The following is a 6838-nucleotide window of genomic DNA, read 5'->3' as shown; positions in this document are numbered from 1 at the left end:
TCTTGGGGCTTGAATGAGGAAAGTGCCAGATTCTATTTATGAGCCAATGGGGGCTGGTCTGCCAAGTTGCTTTGGAGTGAGTACAGCATGCAGGCTTCATCCTTCTTCTGAAATCTCAAGGGGCAATAGTAGCACCTTTGCACGATGCCATGAGACAAAGGGGAAATGCTCACCATTGCCACCAGAGAATGTCTGTCTGGCATCCTTTCTTAAAGGCATGCTCTGAATAGTTTTGGAATGTGCAGATTCATCTCAAAGTAGCTTCTTTCCAGATCCAATATTTGGCACAACATTGTGGGAACCAGCATCCCCGCCTTTTGTTGTTGTTGCCTGATCTTCTCACAACTGTCACCGACAAGTCATGGAAGCAGAGGTGCAGCATAAGGGGGTGAGCTGAAGAAGCAGATGGGGCTAATCACCACAGGGGCTGACCTCACCCACTCAAGGCATTTTCATGGTCCTGTACAAAATATTCTCTAATTGCATTGATAAAACAACAACACATACACAATAGGGTTTCTCTTCCCGCTTCAAAATTTACCAAAACTCTGACGGTTGCTGGGGAAAGTGTGTTGTGTAAAACTATTATGCATGTGGTGGTGGGGTTTTTTAATCCCAATCATTAGAGAAGATTTGGTACACTACAACCAATAGTGTGGTGTAGTGGTTAAGAGTGGTAGACTCATAATCTGGGGAACCGGGTTCGCGTCCCCGCTCCTCCACATGCAGCTGCTGGGTGACCTTGGGCTAGTCACACTTCTCTGAAGTCTCTCAGCCTCATTCACCTCACAGGGTGTTTGTTGTGGGGGAGGAAAGGAAAGGAGAATGTGAGCCGCTTTGAGACTCCTTGGGGTCGTGATAAAGCAGGATATCAAATCCAAACTACTCCCCCTCCTCCTCCTCCTCCTCCTCTTCTTCTTCTTCTTCTTCTTCTTCTTCTTCTTCTTCTTCTTCTTCTTCTTCTTCTTCGCTGCTGTTAAATTTTAAAGTGAAGGAGACTACTCCTATTGCCACACTCCCAAGGGGTGTTCAAAACATGCACACCGGTGTGTTGAACCAGAGGATAGATAGATAGATAGATGATAGATAGATAGATAGATAGATAGATAGATAGATGCAAACAGCAGCAATACATGGTACAATCGGCATACTACTGTACACAGTTTATTGGGATCAGCAGCAGTGAGCTGGAAAAGGGTGGGAAAGTATGGTAGTTAGCATGTTGAAATTTGGCTGAGCACCCTGTGCACAGTTGTTCTGGGAACCACCCAAATCCATGGTGTTTGCTTCTAGCTGCATAGATTAGAGCTTGTAAAACACACAGAGCTGTAACAAAGGATCTCCAGTCAGCTGAAATGCAACCTGTAGCTTTTAATCAGAAATGCAGACAGAAAAGCAGTGTTATCATTGAAACTGCTACTATGAAGTTGGAATGGCATCAAAGGAAAGTTTCCAACCTCTGCTTAATTATGTCCACATTCCTTGACTTTCTCCATGCTAATCTGTTGCAAACCCAAGTTAACACTTGAAAGCCTCATCACCATCTCATTTGCTCACCATAGCAAGGAAGGTTGGTCACTGATTTTAGGCACTGCTCTGCCCCACTCCACCACTAGGAGTGCTTCCTAAAAAGCCATTCCAGATTCAGGGGAAGTCTCTAGAAAAGTGTGTGTGTAGCTACAACATAGGAGGAATGGGCTGCAGCTGGGGGAACAGAAGCTTCCATCCTCCAACAAAAATCAGAGGAAATTCCAAGAGTGGTGTCTGTGTTAGTCTTTTGCAGCAAAACAAGAAGTCTTGTGGCACCTTAAAGACTTAACACATTTCCCATGGTGTAAGCCTTTTGTGACCACAGGCCAAAACGTCCGGTAAAGGTGCAACATTTCAGCATCTGCTGCAGTGGCCCACAAAACAGAAGAAGAAGAAGAAGAAGAAGAAGAAGAAGAAGAAGAAGAAGAAGAAGAAGAAGAAGAAGAAGAAGAAGAAGAGTTTGGATTTGATATCCTGCTTTATCACTACCCGAAGGAATCTCAAAGCGGCTAACATTCTCCTTTCCCTTCTTCCCCCACAACAAACACTCTGTGAGGTGGGTGGGGCTGAGAGACTTCAGAGAAGTGTGACTAGCCCAAGGTCACCCAGCAGCTGCATGTGGAGGAGCAGAGACGTGAATCCGCTTCCCCAGATTACGAGTCTACCGCTCTTAACCACTACACCACACTGTTAAGCCATAACAACATAATAACATACCCCATCCAACATTTCTCTGATGAAAATAGAGGTAATAATAATAATAATAATAATAATAATAATACCCCGCCCATCTGACTGGGTTGCCCTAGCAACTCTGGGCAGCTTCCAACATACACAACAAAACATTAAACATTAAAAGACTTCCCTGTACAGGGCTGCCTTCAGATGTCTTCTAAAGGTTGTATAGTTACTTATCTCCTTGGCTCGGCGGCCACATAACTCCATACCCTCCGACATTTCTCTGATTAAAATAAGGACGTCCTACCACAGCCTCCAACATTTCTTCAATAACAAAAGGGAAGTCTTAAGGAAAAGCAGGACATTACACAATCAAATCAGAAACTAGGATTGGCTTCCGTAAATCCGGAACTGTCCCTGGAAAATAAGGACACTTGGAGGGTCTGTAACAAATGAATTAGGCTGCATTCACACGATACTACCGTGTTTCTCATATTATAAGACATGTCTTATATTTATTTTTTCCTCAAAAAAACACACTATGGCTTATTTTCAAGGGATGTCTTATTTTCTCCCTCCTCCTCCTGCCGCGGCCGGCATTGCTGCTGCGCCTATCACTATGTCTTATTTTCGGGGTATGGCTTCTATTCCTTGAATGCTTAAAAATCCTGCTATGGCTTATTTTATGGGTATGTCTTAAAATATGAGAAACAGGGTATGATGCCACTTTAAACTGCCATGGCACCCTCCAAAGAATTCTGGGAGTTGCGGTTTGGTAAAGGTGCTGAGAGTTGTTAGGGGACCCCTGTTTCCTTCACAGAGATACAATGTCAAAGTGGTTTAACAGCCAGTCCCTCTTCCCAGGAAAGTCTGTGAATTGCAACTCTGTTAGGAAAAAGACAACTCTCAGTACCCTTAACAAACTGCAGATCCCAGAATTCTTTGGGAGAAGACATGATTGTTTAGAGTAGAGCTTTAATGTGTGAATGTAGCTCCAGTCATTAAAGGTGCCACAAGACTCCTCATTATTGGGGTATTAAAAGAATGCAAATACTCATCTCCCTGAATATTTACATTATTTTCATGGCTCCTGCTTCTTCACAACAGCAAAAAATGATACATGGCTCCAAAAAGCTACAGCAGCCACATAGAGAAAGGAATGCTGGATTTCACTGAAGCAGTATAAATATCATTTATGAGTGTTAAAAAATAATTAACCAAAGTGCTGTTTGATAGTCATGAAAACAAAACATGAAACTTGGTGACATGCTTTGTCTCTACTCTAAATTTGAGAAATAGTCACTGGCTGCCACCAAGAGGCAGCACAATACCATAAATAATAGTCTCTCGTAACTGAAATAAATGCATTTTATTTTGCACCTATATAAACACTTTTAGAGTAGTGTGTTTATAAAATCATAGTGCATAGTACATCCACATCTCGTTCAATATTAAAAAAAATGAATATAAATGTAAAACAATACAATTAAACACTGTCTAATCATTTACATAAAAAGGGTCACAAGTTTCTACTTTTGAAGGAACTGACAATACATCTTCCCTTAAGGCTTGAAGGTTTAAAACATGTGTAGCCAATGTGGAATTCTCCAGAGGTTGTGGACAACTCCCATGAGCCCTAGCCATCATAACTAATGCTTAGGGATGATGGGAGTTGTAGTCCAGATTTGCCCAGAGTGGCTGGGGCAACCCAGCCAGATGGGAAGGGGGTATAAAGAATATTATTAGTAGTAGTACAAAACTTATGGAGAGCACATTGAACTTATGGAGAGCACATATCTTCATTCATAGCCACATTGGCTATGGCTTTAAGGAAAAGTGATTAATTTCACTATAATGAATGATGAATTATGTAATATTTGAAGGGAACAATCCTAGGCTCCCTGGGAGGGCGGTGGAGGGGACTATAGGACACGGGTGGTGCTGTGGTTTAAACCACTGACCCTCTTGGGCTTGCCGATACGAAGGTTGGTGGTTTGAATCCATGTGATAGAGTGAGCTCCTGTTGCTCTGTCCCAGCGCCTGCCAGCCTAGCAGTTTGAAAGCATGCCAGTGCAAGTAGATAAATAGGTACTGCTATGGCGGGAAGGTAAATGGCGTTTCTGCTCACTCTGGTTTCAGTCACGGTGTTCCGTTGCGCCAGAAGCGGTTTAGTCATGCTGGCCACATGACCCAGAAAGCTGTCTGTGGACAAACACCGGCTCCCTCGCCTGAAAGCAAGATGAGCACCGCAACCCCATAGTCACCTTTGACTGGACTGGGTCCTTTACCTTTTACCTTACCTGAGATGCTGCAGAACTTCTTCTCTGTGGTCAGAGGTGGTGGTTCACAGGTGCACAAGAAGTATAACTAAAAGGGTAGCACATGGTTCATTAACTGTGCCTAAATATATAACACAGTAATCACTTCGACACACTCCACTAAGTGGAATGGTTATTTTACTCTTTGTTCGTTTTGCTTAGCTATCCAATTACCTTGAACCCCAATGCAAAAGGGGGTCCATTGGAATTTTTCTCTGAATGCTCTTTGAACTGATGCTTATGAGGAGGAAGTAGTCGGGTTCTCTGTATTGCTTTCTTTCTAATCAAATGAGGAGATGTGGCTTCCACGATCATTTCTGTAACAAAGCCGTTTTGGATTTGGTTTTCCCCCATCTGCTTCTTATTACTGAATCATGAGCTATGTAAATGGAAACAAATGTCCTCCTCAGTGCTGCATTCATATTCTGTCATCTGAGCAAACAGAAATTCACTACAGTGCGAAAGAAAAACAAGCATTCATTCAGCACGTGACATTTCTGAATGTAAAGGCTATGGAGTTATGTAAGTTTCCTGGGCATGCCAAAGTTATCCGTCCCAAAGCAGTCTCCTTTGTAGGCTACATATCACAGCGCCACAGAGACTTCACAGAACTAGGCTAAATAAACGAGACTGCAATGCAACCATCAAGGTCCTTTACTGATTTCACAGGGTGGCATCTTTTATTTCTCTGTATGTTCTCTCCAATGTCCTTAGAAAATATGAATGTTTGGGGCATTCTAGTGAGAACTTACGGCTCTGCCATTTCCCCACTCAGCTAAAATATCCGTTACATGAAACAACACTCATGCTTTCTAAGCTTCACATTTCAAGATGTTTAAAGTATTACTGGCAGCATTATTATTATAAGCCTAGCCTGGCAAAAAAAAGTATATAAAGCAAATTGTACAGATGCCATTCAAACACAGTGAAAGAAAATCTAGGGGCAGAAATTAGGTGCATAGTCACACGTGATATTTTTTGGATATGAATCCAGGGGTTGGGAAGTGCATACCTGTGCACATAAACTGTAATGGCTAGTTCCAAAAAGCCATTTTTGGCAGGATCTTCTAGATGTTCAGTGAGCTTGTTTTTGCACTTCATGTCTAGAAAAAGTACATTCTGGCCCCAACCCATCTACTTCTAAGTCACAAGGAATTAGACTCAAGCGAATAACCACCAACTGGTTGCACTGATTTCAGTAAGATTTCAGAACAAACTACACATGATGCTAATTTTGCAAGAGCACTTAATGTGCCCATTTTTAGCCTTTAAATGTTAGGTAGTATTTTGGAGGATCAGGAGGATCCTGAGATCAGATATGGAAGGACAACCATCTCCCTGATTGTTGCCCAGATAAAGTTCCCAATCCAATACAATTTACTGGTACAGTAGGTAGAATCATAGAATCCTAGAGTTGGAAGAGACCACAAGGGCCATCCTGTCCAACCCCCTGCCAAGCAGGAAACACCATCAAAGCATTCCTGACAGATGGCTGTCAAGCCTCCACTTAAAGACCTCCAAAGAAGGAGATTCCACCACACTCCTTGGCAGCAAATTCCACTGTCGAACAGCTCTTACTGTCAGAAAGTTCTTCCTAATGTTTAGGTGGAATCTTCTTTCTTGTGGAATCTTCTTTCTTTCCGTGTCCGCCTATTGAATCCCACTGAAAAATGTTAGCAGGCTGAAAGCACCCTGTGGCAGGGCCATTGTGTGCTCTTGCCAACTTAACATTTAGTGAAAATTTGCTACGTGATGGTACCAAGAGACACAAGCATTATCTAGATGGGGAGTAAATCAGAATTGGTGGTGGGGTTAGCAGGTCTGTAGAGCTTCTAACATCATTTTTTTAAAATAAAATTGTAAACAATTTTTTGAGAGTTTGTGGACAAGGTGGAGCTGATGAGTAGAACAGACATTACTACCATGAGATTATTTGTATAATAAGTTATGTTGTAAACCGTCCTGAGATCTACGGATGGAGGGTGGTATACAAATTGATTGGTTGGTTGGTTGACTGATGGAATTAATGAATGAATAAAATAGAATTTGTGGTGAAATGTGAGGACCATGGTACCTGGTTACGCCAACAGAGTGATTTTGCATCATAATTTCAATAGTAGATGAGCTACAGATGAACAAGGAGGTTTAAATCAAGATTTCATATTTACTTTTTTGAAACATAGGCATTGTGGCCTACTTGGCAAATTCTGCAGCTCGTTTCCACAAGGGTGGCACACCTAGTGGAAAGTTGGCAGTTTCATCTAGCAAACTGGAGGTCTAGTCAGTGTATTTTCTGTTTGTAGATCTAGCAA

Source organism: Zootoca vivipara, chromosome 5 (genome assembly GCF_965207765.1).
Source record: "Zootoca vivipara chromosome 5, rZooViv2.hap1.1, whole genome shotgun sequence".
Classification (NCBI taxonomy): domain Eukaryota; kingdom Metazoa; phylum Chordata; class Lepidosauria; order Squamata; family Lacertidae; genus Zootoca; species Zootoca vivipara.
The sequence above is the reverse complement of the archived record's forward strand: the minus strand, read 5'-3'. Positions refer to the sequence as shown.